The sequence below is a fragment of the Lepus europaeus genome, chromosome 8, assembly GCF_033115175.1.
Source record: "Lepus europaeus isolate LE1 chromosome 8, mLepTim1.pri, whole genome shotgun sequence".
In the NCBI taxonomy this organism is placed as follows: domain Eukaryota; kingdom Metazoa; phylum Chordata; class Mammalia; order Lagomorpha; family Leporidae; genus Lepus; species Lepus europaeus.
The window spans coordinates 128,620,416-128,635,446 of record NC_084834.1 but is presented as its reverse complement, the minus strand read 5'-3'; the positions used below and the strand labels follow the sequence as shown (position 1 = coordinate 128,635,446).

At 51.5% G+C, this 15,031-nt stretch overlaps 1 pseudogene; it reads left to right on the top strand.

Annotated features, from left to right (window-relative positions):
• Window positions 1–11,930: 11,930 nt before the first annotated feature.
• On the top strand, window positions 11,931–14,060 carry LOC133765418 (RELT-like protein 2; annotated as a pseudogene).
• Window positions 14,061–15,031: the final 971 nt, after the last annotated feature.

Genomic DNA, 15,031 nt, shown 5'->3' with positions numbered 1-15,031 from the left:
CTTTTATGTGGAGGATGGAGGCCCAAGTTCTTGGGCCATCACCTGATGCCTTCCCAGGTCCACTATCAGGAAGCTGGAAAAGAGGCAGAGCAGCCTGGATTGGAACTGGAGCTCTGGCATGGGATGCTACCATCACTGGGGCGACTTAACCTGCTGCCCCACAGTGCTGGCCCCCAGTAATGGATGGTTGAAAGAGAATTATGTGCTTTCCAAAAACTCAGGGATTTCTGAAAGACAGGAAGCAGTCCAGGCTAGGGGAGGAGGAGGCTATGCTCAGGACCCAGCAGGGTGAGGGCAGCCCTGCAGAGTGGTCTGCAGCATGGGGCCTGCTGCTCCCACCCTGGGCCTACAAATGCTTGTGAAGCACCCAGAGTTGGTGTCACAACAGTTGTTTGTATATGGCTGTGGAACCCAATTTAATGTAATTGATACAGTTCTCTGGGAAAAAAGCTTCATAAAGTTAAAAGATTTTGAATGATAATGCAGCCCCTAAATGTGCTATTGTTTGAACAAACCTGGGAGGAAGGGAGAGTGAGGCCGGCCAGTGGGGCTGGGGTCTGTGGGTCACTAGACATAGGCAGAATGTCCGTCACGAGCAGTCTGCCAGCTGTGGCTGGAAAGCCTGTCTCCAGAGCGACCGGCATCTCCCCCACTAACAGCTCCTCGTGTATGACCTTGTGGCTTTAAATCACACCTCCAGGGTGAGTGCAATCTTCTACCCTGAGCTAGCAGAGGAGGGGCTGAGCCCCTAAGGAGACAGTCTCCAGGAGACCCCCACTATCTCCATGAGCCCCAAGGCAATCAACATACATATGTGAAACCCCTGTCCAATGGGCACCCCCAGTAGGATGACCCAATGAACAGATAGTAATGTCTTCAAAACCCGGACACTTCCTCAAAGCCAGTGCCACAGACGCTTTTCTGTCGTTTGCCAATCAAATAAAAGTTTCTGTTTGCAAATTATTTCCTGGCTTTTTATTTCTATACTAAGCTGAGGGAAAGAACCCACGAAACTCGCCCCTGCAACCTCCCTCCCCTCTGCTACCATGCCACTGCTTTCCCAGGCACTTCAGCAGGAAGGAGGAGCTGAGGTGGAGCAGCTGGGACTTGAACTGGTGCCCAGGTGGGATGCAGGTAGTGGCTTAACCTCTACGCCACAGTGCCACTCTTAAACGGATTTCCCTTTTCTCATTCCCACAGGACCTGAGCTAACAGCTGATCAGCTCATCCAACTCACCCCACCTACACCTGTGGTGATCCTGGCCCCCCTGCAGGTGCTCACAGCTCTGTTCTGCTGTGAGTACAGGAGCCCTCCTCCATGGCGGGTGGTTCTGTTTGATATCACAGCCGCAAGTGCTAAGGAGAGAAGTAAAGCAGCAGTTTGCAGCAGGGGCGGGGGAAGCCTGCAATGTGGTGGGCCACAGACTGGAGGGTGTGGGGGAGGAGCCCCAGGGACCCAAGTGAGGGGGGAGGGGAGGAGGCGCAGGGAAATGGGTGTGAGTGGGGCAGAGGCCAGGTCCAAGGTCGCACCAAGCTGGCGAGGCAGTCCTCTTGGACACCCTCATCTCCAGGTTTCGGCAGGAAGCCCTGACACCCTTGGGAGCAGAGCAGTGCAGCGGTCAGGGCTCCCGTCTGAACCCTGCTGTGCCTGAGGAGCAGGAACCAGAGCAACTTCCTCAGAGCTACACCCTCAGTGCTAGGTGTTGCTTGTAGGGTGTGTTAGCGGAGATTGTTGGAGTTCTTGTCATCTCGCGAGAAAGAATTCAGGAGTGAGACAGGGCAGGACAAAGCAAAGCAGCAAGGTTTGTTGGGGTAGAGCCTCCATAAGAACGCATGGGCACCACTCCAGAAAGGACCTGAGAGAGAGTGCCCGATTCACATTCAGGCTGGGGGTCTTCAAGGGCTTGGGTCCAGTTCTTCCCACCGTTTCTCTCTCCCTCATCTTCCAGGACAAAGAGAATTCCTCCCCAGGTTTTGGCGCCAGGCAAGGGAACTTCCTCTAGGCTACCTGTCTCGGAAGAAGAATGTAGTGGATTTATTGCTCGATGTTACCAGGCCAGGTACTCCATTAAGGTGGAGGAGAGAGGGTTCTCCTGGGGCGCTTTCCTGGGGCAGAGTCTGGACAGGACTTTGCCATGTAATTACTGTACTGGGCTGCTTCGGAGGCTGTTGCATTCCTCTCCTCTCTCACACAGGCTAATTTCTAACTTTCTACCTAACAGGTGCTTGAGGTCGCTCTTGCCCGCTCTTACCCTGCTGTGGTAGCGAGGACTTCATGGCCCCACACAGGAAGGAATGCAGAGAAATCGTGCAGCCCAGCAGTGTCCCAAACGTCCCCCAGGGCCAGGAGTGTGAGAAGTCTTCCAGCTCACAGACCTGGTCAATTTAACCTGTAAGCCTGTCTATTTCATTTGGAGGCGGCAGAAGAAGAGCACCTCCTGCTTCCAGCAGCTTCCTCCCAGAGCTGCAGCTTCTGAGCCCTTCATTAACCAGCCCCACACCAGAGTGCCTGGGTTCTGTCCCGGCGTCTCTGCTGAGGCCAGCCTGCTGGGAGGCAGCAGTGAAGGCTCAGATATTGGGATCCCTGCACCTGCTTTGAGACCCAGGTGGAGTCCCGGGCTCCTGGCTTCAGCCTGGCCCAGCTCCGACTGCTGCAGGCGTTTGAGAAGTGAACCATCGAGTGGAATATCCGTCTGTCTCACTTTCATGGACCTGAAACATGAAAAGGGAAACAAGGCGTTGTGAGATTGGGAGAACTGCGTCTCAGAGTGCTGGTGAAGGAGGCAGCAAAGCAAGCCTTGAAACCTTGGGCAGATTATGGTCACCAGCTGGCTCCACAAACAGCCCTCTTCCCAGTGTCCTACGGACAGCGGTCCTGTACACGAACGTGACCGGTGTCACTGGGTCAACCCTAATGAAAAGTAAACACAGCTGGAAGCTGTGAAGGAGGCGTTCTTATACACAGCTGCCTAAAGCCACTGCCACAGAAGGCTCTGCCAGAACCACACCACTGCAGAGGCTGACACAGCCTCACACAGAGGACCCCTACCAGCAATCTGCGCAGCAAGTGTCCAGCCTCGGACAGACACCTCCTGATCGGCAGTCGTGCTATTCCAAGATGTCTGCAACAATCCTCTTCATCTTACCTCAATCTCTGAATTTGCCCATGGTTTATGTGGCACACACGTTCCCCTGCAATGCTATCCCCACACAGATGGCACTGTTCGTTGTAGCATCGCTCAGATCGGACTTTTCAGGCCACGGGTCCACTGGGCAGCTACTGGCCAGTCTGTATGTTGATAGTGGGAGCTGGTGCCAGCCAAAGCTTTTCATTGGTTCATGTGAGTCTTGGTACAGCCCTGGGTTTCATGTGGAGATCACCAGTTAGAGCTGTGAAGGAGGCCACTGGGTTTTTGGAGCTTCCCAGTTTCTCTGCATGTGGGAAAGTGATGCCCCTTGTCCTCACAGAGCTGACTGTACCTGACGCAGGGCACCACAGGCCCCCATCTCAGAACGTAGTAGATGCATTTTTTTCCAGAGAAGGTGCTTAAGCAATGGCCTTGTACAGAAAGCTCAGTAGAACACCAGGAGAAAGTGCTTTCTAGTGCTGGTGAATGCAACTTCTTCCTTAACCGTTTTTTAAAATACTTACTTATTTATATTTGTAGAGACAGAGGTATGTGGACAGAGAGCTTTCTCACCCGCTGGTTCACGCCCCATACACCTGCAATAGCCAGGGCTGGGCCAGGGCAAAGTCAACAGCCTGGAAGTCCACCAGGGTCTCCCAGGTACTTGCGCCATCACTTGCTCCCTCCGTCTTATACAGGCAGTCTTTGAAAGTTCATGTGGAGACACACGATGGTATTCATGACTTCAGTTCTTTGTGCCCCAAAGTAGATTTATCTTTTCACTCCAGTTTCCATTTAATATCTTCAAGTTCCTTCGCTTTGTGACAGAAGCTGTAGGATTGCAGGTTTCATTTCTCTCATATTTCAGGTTTCAAGAAGACAGACCCAAGTGACACATGTTGCGGGAAACTTGTTCCATCTGCTTGTCAGCCTGTCTGTCCCCCTACAGTCCAAGCAGCTGATGCCGAGTGTCCCTTGAGCTCCCCTAGCTGGTTCTACCACCCTGCCGAGGAAGCAGCTGCTGACCTGCTGGTGGGCAGAGATGTGCCCATGCAGCTCCTGGCCAGGCCTTTGCTCTTCCCACCTCTGAGACACAGGCACAGGGCAACAGGGGCAACTCCATCTGGGAAGAGGGCTGGGTGGTGGCTTCCTGGAAGGGGAGGATCGGCGTTGAAGCAAGTTAGTGTTTCCCAGGGTCCCTCAGTCATGAAAGTAATGGGCGGTCAGCTGGGCAGCCATTTTTAAAATGCAACTGAGGGGCTTAGCCCAGAGCCTGGCCTAGGCAGCATTCAGTGAATGTCACTGAAACACAGCATCTCTAAGCGGAAAGGCCCTGTTCCCAAGCCTTCCTACATCAGGACATTTTTTTTTTAACCTCCTCTTTCCTCTCTCTCTCTCTCTCTGTCTCTCTCTCTCTCTCTCAGAGAGGGATCGATCTTCCATCTGCTGGTTCACTCCCCAAATTGTCACAACAGCCAGGGCCGTGTCAGGCCACAACCAGGAGCCAGGAGCTTCCCTTGGGTCTCCCACGTGGGTACAGGGGCCCAAGGACTTGGGCTGTCCTCTGCTGCCTGCCCAAAAGCATCAGCAGGGAGCTGGGTTGGAAGTGGAGCAGCTGGAACTCCAACTGGTGCCCATATGGGATGCCAGATGGCGGTTTAACCTGCTGTGCCATAGTGCCAGTGCCAATCTCTCATTTCTTGGCTCCTAGTGCAGCCATTGAAAGGGACTGGGTTTTTTTCTGAAGTATTTGTATTGTTTTGTCTGCACATTTAATTCTACATTTCTCCATGGCGTTGGGGGTATTTGCAAACGTCATCAGACTTTCCCTGGGACCTATGACTGCAAAATGCTCAAAACCACTAGCTTGCCACATCAGAGACTGGGTAGTGAGTCTTTTGAAAGTTACCTGTGCTCACATTGCAGTTTCTGTCTTCAGGATGGAAAGACTTTTGTCTTCGGCGATAATTCCAGACACTTCTGCAGCTTCCACTGTGTCCCGACCATCACTGTAGGCCTGAGAAAGGACACAAAGTGAGGGGCCGTGTCCTAACCCCTGGCTCTGTCTGCTCGGCACACTTGGCACCGCTGTATCTGTGGGTTCTCTAAGGACCGACGTCAAGAGCCCCGGGCTCATATTTCCTATGGAAAGGCCAGCCCGGGGGCCTGTGGGGGAGAGCGTGGAGGAGGCTCCTCCACAGCCTAGGAAGAGCCTCCTTGGGCAGAGACAGACAGCGTGGCTCCCCCTACACCTTGTGGTAGCAGGAACCCCCTTGCAGAGCTGCCCCTAGCCACTCAGTGAGGTGCACAGCCCATCTTCGTGTGCACATGTAGATCACCTGGGCTTCTGGGATAATTCTAAACTGGGTGGGGGGTGTTGCTTCTCATTTCAGCCGTACCAGGGCTGCTCTTCATTTACCTGCACATTGTGAAGTTACCTGAGCTCCACTCTCTTACATTATTTTTGCCTCTCCTACCCAACAGTCTCTGAGCTTGCCAGTCAAAGAATAAGCACGAAGGGCCCAGCTTCTGCCCAGAGAGTCTGCCTGCGGGGTGTGACCTAGGGTTCAGAACTTCCCGTGGCTGTACACAGAGGCTTGATACAAACAGACCTGCTGGATATCAGTGAGACTAGGAATAAACAGGCAGTCACTCAACTACTTGTGAGTATTTTCTTCTCTAAAATGCAACATTCCTCTTTGTTGTGTTTATTTCCAGCGTCTTGAAACATGAGTGCTTTACCTGCCAAGTCCATCAGAAATAGAACAGGAACCTGCACCCTACCTACCTAACAGACACCACCCTTGTGCAGGAGAATGTGCAAGTGGTGTTGGAGAGAGAATGAGCCCTCCTCAGCATCTTCTAAAGATGCCTGGGGCCAGCATCGTGGTGCAGTGAGCTAAGCTGCTGCCTGCAATGCCAGCATCCCATATCGGAGTGCCTGTTCTGAGTCCTGGCTGCTCCACTTCTGATCTAGCTCCCTGCTAATGGACCTGGGAAGGCAGCAAAACATGACCCAAGTGCTTGGGCCCTGCCACCCATGCGGGAGACTCTCATGGAGCACCGGCTCCTGGCGTTTTGACCCAGACCATTTGGGGAGTGAACCAGTGGATGGAAGATCTCTCTCTCTCTCTCTCTCTCTCTCTCTCTCCCTCTCTTTGTCTCTGTCTCTCTCTCTGTCTCCCCCTCCTTCTTTCTATTGCCCATCCTTCAAGTAAAATAAGTAAATCTTTTTTAAAAAAATAAGAAATTAACTTGTTCAAAGCCCAGTTGTTTCAGGTCCATGGTTCACCGCATTCACTTTATCAGTGGGGCCTGACACAGGGACCGAAGTTTGTTGGCTCTCGATTTACAACAGGGTAGGACCTGGGAAGTCATCAGGGTGAGTAAGTGATGGGTCATGGACCAGAAGGGTGGCCTTTGGCGCACGGTGACCAGAGATGCACCAGGCTCTGCTACAGCTGAGTCATGAGATACCTGGGCTCTTCCTAGCAAAGGTTTGGCTGGACCAACAGAGTGAGGAATTTCATAGATTTTTATCAAGTGATTATCTTAAATAAAGTGCTGTCCATTTTACTTAAAACACTAATTTTTCTCTGAGGATATACCAAGAATTTAATAGTTGCACTGTTGGTCTTAATTTCCAATATCTGTCTCTTAAATGCTGTTTGTATAAAAACAATTTCCATAAAAATGTGTTGAAAAATTCAAGTCTGAATGTTTTGGTAACATTCACCTTGATTTCAGACACACACATTTCTGCAGCCAAACCATGAGAGAGATGGTCTACGACAGCCTGTGCTTCCTTGCAGGGGCAAGCATGCCACAACTCATTCACATTTCGTCACTCGGACCTCCAAGCCCTAACAAGCAGTTTTGAAATTGATTTTTATTTCAAGGCAAGAGATACACACAGAGAAAAAACAGGAGTTCAACGGACGTGAAATGTAAGGAAGGTTTCTGTCCCTCTCCACTCCAGCTCCTCTCTCCTGACAGGAAGACCCCTGCTGTGTCCGGGCAGGTGCATGCATTTGGTTTGACCTGAGGGCTCTGTTTACTGGTGTCCTGGGCTGGCATCTGGCTCAGGATGGCTTCCTGACCACGGGCACTCCTAGGGGTGGCCCCTCCATCCCATGCCTGTCCTCCGCAGCTCCCGGCTCCCCAGCAGACCACCGACCGGGGCAGGTGTGCGCTGACCCTGCAAGTCTCCAGAAGACAAGGCGAGCTTTCCAAAGCTCTGGGCTCCTTCACGTCCCCCAACACCTGCTTCCCAGTGTCTCTCCCCACTAGCCCCCACACCCATCAACAACTGAGTTCACAGACCAGAGGGCAGTCAGGCAAGTCCCAGGTAAGCACGGTTTACTGGAGCAGGAGCCAGGAGTTGGCACAGTGAGGGGCAGGAGCCCTGGTCTGATCCTGATGACAAGCTGGAGGGCCAGTGTGCCAGCATGAGCCAGGAACTTCAAGGGACACCCTCACTTTTGTGAGCTGAACCTGCTGTTTAGCCACCTATGCTAGGCGAACATGTGATGCGAAGTAAATGTGTGCATTAAGCAATGAACAGCCTCTTTCTGGTCCCCTGATCCAGCCCCCAGCAGGAGGACCTGGCTGGGAGCCGTGGCTGTGCAGCCACCTCCTCCTCCTTTCCAGGGAAACATGACATCAAAGAGTTGCTAAGATGAACCCTCGCTCATGGTGCCTTCCTGCATGTCAGCTGTGTGGGACCACCTGTCTCCCCCAGCGCGACCCCCCCCCCCCCCACCAGCCCAGGGCCTTGTTCCCATTCCAGTTCATTCCAGCTGGGTACTGGCTGGTCTTCCTGAGCACCTTATTTGCAGAGGTGGATGGTGGGGGAAGGATTGCAGAGCTGGGCAGGGTGCACCTCGGGCAGAGGTGCACCTGTGTGGCTGCAGAACAGGATGGAAGTCCAGGTGAGCTCCCACAGGAGGTATGTCCTGTTTCCTAGTCTTGGGCTCACCCCTGAGCTCCAGGCACCTGGATCCAGTACTTGGATGGAGGAATCCTGACATTCGATTAACTGTGGTGATGGACAAGCACTTTCTGTGCAAGTCTTCTCTGTCAGGTGGGACATCTTGGGACACACAGAAGAGAGAGAGAGAGGAAGGTGTGGAAGGAAAATGGAGTCACCTGGGGACCCACGGGAGATCAGAGAGCCCTCTCCCCTGGTGTCAGGGCTCTGCTTCATGCACATACTGGTCATGTCCATCCATCTCAGCCTGCCTGGGATTTCACTAACTCATCTGCTCCCCCACCCCACATCCAGCCACGGAGGTGATCTAGGCAGCCTGGGTGGGTGTTGCCTTGAGGAGCTGAACCAGCACAGGGATCATTGCCAGGGACAGAGAGACTCAGAGGAGGAATCTTCTAAAATCCCGTGGATAGCCAGAAACCCGGACCACAGGAGCTGAACACAGAGACTGAGGGTGTCGCCATCTGCAGTCCCCTCCTTCTGACAAGACCTGAGCCTTCCCCAAGGCTGGGCCTCACTGGGTCCTGTAGGATGACATGAGCTCTGCACAGCCAGTAGTCCCCCCGCCCCCTTACAGGGAGTCCACTCCCACGGGGCCTTTGGACCATCTCTGCCATGTCTCACCCCTACACACCGCTGGCCACCACCGCCCTATTCATCGTCTTTGTGGCTTTGCCTTTCCAGATTGCCTTATAAACGAGACCACATGATGCGTGGTCTCTCCAGGCTGGCTTCTTTCACTCAGCAATATTTATCTGAGATTCTTCCGTGGGTTTGCAAGACTTGATGACTTCTTCCTGCTGCTGCTGACTATTCATTGCATCAATGCACAGTAGTTTGCTAAAGTATTTAACCCTAATGAACAGAGCTGCTGTCCATGTCACATGCTAGTATTTGTTTGAATGTAAGATTTCAAAGCAGTTGTCTAAACATCTAGATGCACAATTTTTGGATCTCATGATAAGAGCTGTTGAGCCTTAGGAAAACTTCTAGAATGACTGCTGTCAGTATGCTTTCCACCAACAAGTAAGAATTCCGATGCAGCTGTGCTTGCCATTACTTCTGTTTCTTTCAAAAAGATTTAGTGGTACATCAGCCTGTGATTACAGAGTGGATTGAAATGTTTTTGCGGCCGGCGCCGCGGCTCACTAGGCTAATCCTCCGCCTTGCGGCGCCGGCACACCGGGTTCTAGTCCCGGTCGGGGCACCGATCCTGTCCCGGTTGCCCCTCTTCCAGGCCAGCTCTCTGCTGTGGCCAGGGAGTGCAGTGGAGGATGGCCCAGGTCCTTGGGCCCTGCACCCCATGGGAGACCAGGATAGGCACCTGGCTCCTGCCATCGGATCGCCGCAGCGCGCCTACCGCGGCGGCCATTGGAGGGTGAACCAACGGCAAAAGGAAGACCTTTCTCTCTCTCTCTCTCACTGTCCACTCTGCCTGTCAAAAATTAAAAAAAAAATTAAAAAAAATGTTTTTGCAAACTTTAAAAAGCAGAAAAGAAAGGAAGGAAGGGGTGATAGAGGGAGAGAAAGGAATATGCGTATCTTCTTAAAACTGTACCTATGAAATGCATGAAATATGTTTTGTTTATATTTATTAAAAATTAAAATGATTCATTTATTTGAAAGGCAGTGTTACAGAGAGAAGTATAGACACACATACACACAGAGAGAGACTGAGAGACAGACATATAGAGGAAGATCTTCCATCTGTTGGTTCACTCCCCCAAATGGCTGCAACTGCTGGGGCTGGGCTGGGCCAGACCAAAGCCAGGAACTGGAACCCCAACCAGATCTCTCAGCCATTGTCTGCCGCGTTAGCAGGCAGCTGGATAAAAAGGGTAGCCGTTGGGATTTGAACCAGCACCCATATAGAATGCTGGCATTGCCTTCAGTGGCTTAACCCACGATGCCACATGCCAGCCCCATTTTAAATTTTTTTTAATGTTTACTTATTCATTATTTATTTGAAAGGCAGAGCAACAGAGAGAGGGGGAGAGAGAGAGGAGAAGAGAGAGATTTTTCACATAATTCACTCCCCAAATGCCCACCAACAGCCGGTGCTGGACCCAGCTGAAACTAGGAGCCAGGAACTCCACATGGGTGTTTTCCACATGGGTGGCAGAGACCCAAGTTCTTGAGCCATCATCTGCTGTCTCCCAGGCACATTAACAGGAAATTGGATTGTAAGCAGAGGCAGAAGCAGGACTCACTCCTAGGCACTCAATGTGGAGTGCAAACATCCCAAACAGCAGCTTAACCCACTGAGCCACAGGTTCCCGACTGTCTTACTGCTGGGCTCTAACTTACTTTTCCCCTCATGGCAAAGGATGTTGAGCGTCTTTCTGGGTTTCTGTTTTCCATCTCATATCGTCTTTGATGAAGTGTCCAGCTGTTCACTCATTCTTTAGCTGAGACTCTTTGAGTTTTAGAATTTCTTCATACATTTTGGATACAAATCCTTTTACAGCGCTATGGTTTTCAGGTTTTTTCTCAGTCTGTGTGACTTTTTTATTGTGCTGCTGTTCATTTAAATAGAATATTTTGCAGAGTAGGCATTTTCAATTATGATAAAGCCCATGTTATCAATTTTTTTTCTCTCCTGGTTAGCTTTTGCTATTACATATATTTTAAAAAACAGAAACCCAAGGCATGTAAATTTTATTCCAGAATTTTTACACTTTCCCATTCTATTTTTAATTCTGTGGATAATTTAAATTCATTTTTGTACAGTTTATCCAATTTCCATTTTTGAAGTTTTTTTTTTTAATATGTGATAATCCAATTCTATGGCCATTTGTGGAAAAGACTTTGTTTTCTTCATTGCATTATCTTTGCCCCATTGATAAAACCAGTGGACTACTTACATGGGTTCTGTATTCCGTTCCATTGATCTGTGCTTGTTCCTTTATCAATACCACATTATTCACTTCTGTTGATATTTTGAAGGACCCTAATCCCCGCTGGGTCCTTTAGATTGCGACCCCAGACTCAAAAATCCTCAGACCAGAGGATGCAAATGCAAGAGGCGGCTTTATTTACGTTTTGCGCAAAACAGACCCCTCCCTCCTGAGAGAGTGAGGTACTGGACAAGGGTTACAGGCAGTATTTAAAGGCAAAAACCACAAAGTTATCTTAAGCAAGTGAATACAAAGGGGAAGGGGATTTTTGTTTACAGTAATTTCACTTATCTTAGTATACAGCAGTTTTACTTATCTCAGTACACATCAGTTTTACTTATCTTAACCATTGCACAAGGGGGGTTTCCAAACTGCTATTCCCTGTTATCTGCTAAGTTGCAGTTTCCCAGAAACTGAGCTTTTAACTGACCTTTCTTGAAACTTTCTTGTTTTTCAGCAGGTTAGTCTGGTAAATTTTCAGAAGTCCTTCAATTTGACAAACCTCAGAATATGAATGTGTGAGTTCTCAACTTTATTCTTCAGGGTGTAGAAGCAGTTTTCTGTTGTGTCTGTTTTGGCTTTGATGTGCTGAAAGTTGGGAGGAACTGCCACCCTAACACGGAGTCTGCTGATCATCAGAAAGGATGACTTCTGGACTTATTTAGATTTTATTTCTTTCAACACTGTTTCAAGGCATCCGGAATGCTGGCCTGTTCATATCTTGTTGGATTATAGCTAAGGACTTTATTTTAGGAGTGCTATTAAAAATGGTCTTTACAGTTTCAAAACTGTTGTCCATTTCAGTATGTAGGAAAGCAACTCAGCGGGGTATCCTAACCTTGCACTTTGCTTCTTGAAATGTCCACCCGTTCCATCAACGCAGGGCGTGATGGTCTCCATCTCTGAACGTCCGCAATGGGAACACGGAGTCCTCTGGGAAATCCTCTGAATTTCAGCGGCAGGGAGCGCGCGCCCATCGCCAAGCAGAGCTCAGCCGAGCTCACCGCCCGCACTGCGCGGATGCGGCAGCAGGGGGCGCCTGAGCCTGCCCTCGCTGGCTGCGCAGTGCGCATGCGTGCCTCGCCACCCGGCACACGGCCTGGAGCGCGGCCGCGGGCGGGAGGTGGCGCGGGGAAGCCCCGCTGCGGCCCCTGGACAGGAGGCCAAGGGCGCTCCCCGAGGCGTGCACAGCTGGAAACCGTGGCGGCCGCGGGCTGGGGCTGTCGGTGTTGGGCCCGAGCCAGGAGCCTCTGCAGGTCCCGCTTCGGTCGAGACTCTGATCGCCCGGGGCGGCCTCTGGGGCGCGGCTCTCTGAGCCTGAGCTGTGGCCCCGACTGCCCCTGTCCACAGCCTCATGCCACGGTTGGCATGAAGGAGACTGAGCGCCGTGCACGTCCCCGTTTGAGACCGCTTGTTGGATAGATGAGGTATTTGTGAGGGAACTGTCGTGGATGCCTGTTGGGTGACCCCGGATGTCTGTGTGGCATTTTTACAACGGTAGTGAGAACGTCCCACGTGCTCACTGAAGTGGCAAAAGTGTGTATACATATGGTAGATGACATTGAAAGTTTACCATCATATTTGTACTCATAGCGATGGAAGTTTTTTTTTAAAGATTTATTTATTTATTGGAAAGTCAGAGTTACACAGATAGAGGAGAGGCAGAGAGAGAGAGAGAGAGAGAGAGAGAGGTCCTCCATCCGCTGGTTCACTTCCCAGATGGCCGCAACAGCCAGAGCTGCGCCGATCCAAAGCCAGGAGCCAGGAGCTTCCTCCGGGTCTCCCACATGGGTGTAGGGGCCCAAGGACTTGGGCCATCTTCTACTGCTTTCCCAGCCTGCAGCAGAGAGCTGGATCAGAAGTGGAGCAGCTGGGTCTCGAACTGGCGCCTATGTGGGATGCTGGCGTTTCAGGCAGGGCGTTAACCCGCTGCGCCACAGCGCTGGCCCCTACAAAGGAAATCATGAGCAGAACAAAGCACAGATGGGTCTCAGTCATTGTGGAGCAGCTGCTACCTTTGTCCACAAACGCCACAATTGGGTACAAGTACACTTATGTCATTGGCATCTATTTACACGTTATTAGTAATTTCCCGAGCTAGACCACATTCGTTCATTCTTTCAGTGAATATTCTTTCACTGCCATGGGAGTGTATTTAATATGAACACACTTTATGTGTGATATGGTCTGTTTGTTCATTGTGGGACTGTTGAGCACACAGTCAAGTGGGGAGAGGGAGTATTTTTCTTGTGATTTATTTTTCTCCTGGGTTTCTTTCTCAGGTCCTTGTGGGCTTCCCAATCTGTCGTGTGCTCAGGAGGGGCTGCGCTGCATGTCCAGGACGACGCCCAGCTCCAGCCCCCAAGGACCATGATGTGAATGAGGACACAGTCGAGAGAGCTGTTTGCTGCATCATCCAAAATGCAGCCAACGCTGAGGGAGAGAGGACAGTGCAGCTCTCCAGTGTGGATGTCGCTCCCAGCCTGCAAAACAAGCCCCTACCCAGTATCACACAGTGCACGTGGGCTCTGTGGCCCCTGCACCCACCATAGCCACAAGAGGCCTCCACTCGTCTGTCAGGGATGCTCTACGGAAGGAAAGAGCCTCCTCTGGCCCGAGGAGACCACTGTGTACTCTGTGGACAGGTTCTGGGTGACATACATTGAGAAGTGCTATGGGTCACACGAGTAGTGTAATGCCCCCCCCACAGACAGGAGCTGGGCTCTGGCGGGCAGCAGGACCCAGGGGGTGGCCAGGGGTCTGGGGAGGGCAGCCCAGGCCAGGGAGGTCTGCCATGGAAAGGCTGTCAATCAAGGCATCACAGCCCCAGGCCCTTGCCAGTCCCCCAGTGCAGACTCAGGGACAACAGCCTAGTCCCTTGTACACTTGAGAGGGAATCTTGGAGCCTCTGCAGAGCTGACACTAGGGACCAGAAGGAGGGTTCCAAGCCCAGGACTGCGCACTCAAGAGGCAAACGGACAGCCAAGCAAGTGGGAAACCTCAGATAAACAGATATCTCTGCCTCAGGGAGCAGGATGTGTGTGACCTGAGTTTGCCTGAGCCTCAGGGAGACCACCGGCTGGCAGCGCTGGGGGCAGGTGGGCTTGAAGGACCTCCACTTCGCTGGCCAGCACTGCCCCCAAGCTGAAGGACAAGCTCTGCTTCCACGTGGAATGGCATGGCCTCAGGCTAGGAGATCTCACCCAGCCCCAGCCCCTCCGTCACTTCTCCATTCCCTAGCCCAACAGGTTACCTCCATAAACTCAGAAAAACTGAGGGTACTGGGGAAGAGGCTGTGTCCCAGAGGCTAGACGCCACGTTGAGGTAGGTTGGTTTAAAATTAGAAGAAAGAAAGCAAAAGCATATGCTAACACAGGCACAAGGGATGAAGACAAGGGGGAATAGAGAGTAGACACTAGTGCAGCGATTTTCAGTGATTGCTTTGGCAGGAAAAAGTCTGAGGACTTAAGGACTCAGTCAAGGGAATGGAGTGAGACTGGCTCACATCTGGTTATCAGAAACTCAGCAGAACTCAGAACTAGGAGGTGGTGTGGTCCACGGGCGGCAGTGGCAACTCTTCTGCTCACCCCTGAGCTGCTCAGTCTCCTCCGGGTAAAGGAGACCTCCACTTTGTCGTTCCACTACTTAGGGGCCGAATCCAGGCCACATTCCCAGGCACACACCCTGCTCACCCAGACACTAAGCCCATCAGGGCATCCTCCTGTGGCACACATGCCCTCTTCACTTTGATGGGACTCACGACACAAGTGAAAGGTTGAACCTCTCACCCCGAGCTTATCCCAAAACACGTCGCTTCCTCTTTCATACCTACTTTCAGTCCCTTTCACTTCAGTGTTTTAAATGTAGCATTTATCAGAACTTTGACCAGATGCCACTGACTCTTCAGGAAGGTCACTTATTGAAAATGGTCATTAACGTTTTTGTAATCTCCAGCTCACAAAATTTAAACACTTTCAGCTGCTGGACTGCTTTGCATGCTTCCCATGTCCTAGGGC